We start from the raw sequence: 305 nt of genomic DNA on the forward strand, positions 1-305 counted from the left end.
GTTCAATTTACAAATCTATTTCTCTCTTCTTAGGCCAACAAAATAGCACAAAACCTGCCACGTGGAAGCCCTATTTCCACAAAAAACGCCGAAACTACTATTTGAAAATTGTTCAATTTACAAACCTATTTTTCTCTTCTTAGGCCAACAAAATAGCACAAAACCTGCCACGTGGAAGCCCTATTTCCACAAAATACGCCGAAACGAATAAGTGAAAATTTTTCGATTGCCAAGCCTATTTCTCACTTATTAGACCACATAGCACAAAACCTGCCACGTGGAAGCCCTATTTCCACAAAATACGC

Source organism: Halyomorpha halys, unplaced genomic scaffold (genome assembly GCF_000696795.3).
Source record: "Halyomorpha halys isolate HHAL.00 unplaced genomic scaffold, Hhal_1.1 Scaffold2110.1, whole genome shotgun sequence".
NCBI lineage: Eukaryota > Metazoa > Arthropoda > Insecta > Hemiptera > Pentatomidae > Halyomorpha > Halyomorpha halys.